Source organism: Carlito syrichta, unplaced genomic scaffold (assembly GCF_000164805.1).
Source record: "Carlito syrichta isolate Samal-C Ts95f unplaced genomic scaffold, Tarsius_syrichta-2.0.1 Scaffold103346, whole genome shotgun sequence".
Classification (NCBI taxonomy): domain Eukaryota; kingdom Metazoa; phylum Chordata; class Mammalia; order Primates; family Tarsiidae; genus Carlito; species Carlito syrichta.
The window spans coordinates 80,363-80,841 of record NW_007047442.1 but is presented as its reverse complement, the minus strand read 5'-3'; the positions used below and the strand labels follow the sequence as shown (position 1 = coordinate 80,841).

The window sequence follows — 479 nt, the reverse complement described above, 5'->3', positions numbered from 1 at the left end:
CGCCCAGCTAATTTTTTGATTTATTGTAGAGATGAGGTATCGCCAAGTTGCCCAGGCTGGCCCCAAATCCATGGACTCAAGTAGTCCCCTTGCTTCAGCCTCCCAAAGTGCTCAGGATCACAGTCATGAGCCACCACACCCAGCTTTGTCCTCTTTCTTTTTTTTTTTCCTCCTGATTTGGAGTCTCACTCTTTCACCCAGTCTGGATTGCAGGGACACGCTCATGGCCACAGCAGCCTTGACCTGCTGGGTTCAGGCGATCCTTCTGCCTCAGCTTCCCTGGTGGTTGGAATTAGATGCATGCCACCATGCCTGGCTGATTTTTTGATTTATTGTAGAGACGAGGTCTTGACAAGTTTCCCAGACTGGTTTTGAACCTCTGGGCTCAGGCAGTCCTCTCTCCTCCGCCTTCCAAAATGCTGGGCTGACAGGCACTGTCAGCTGCTCCTGGATGCGTTTTACTTTTTTTTTTTTTTTTT

General features: G+C 49.5%; 1 protein-coding gene across 1 annotated transcript in view; it reads left to right on the top strand.

The window, feature by feature from the left end:
- The window catches only part of SPG7 (SPG7, paraplegin matrix AAA peptidase subunit), a 59,672-nt gene that overhangs the window by 610 nt on the left and 58,583 nt on the right, over positions 1-479 (top strand). The gene's annotated exons all lie outside the window — the stretch shown is intronic.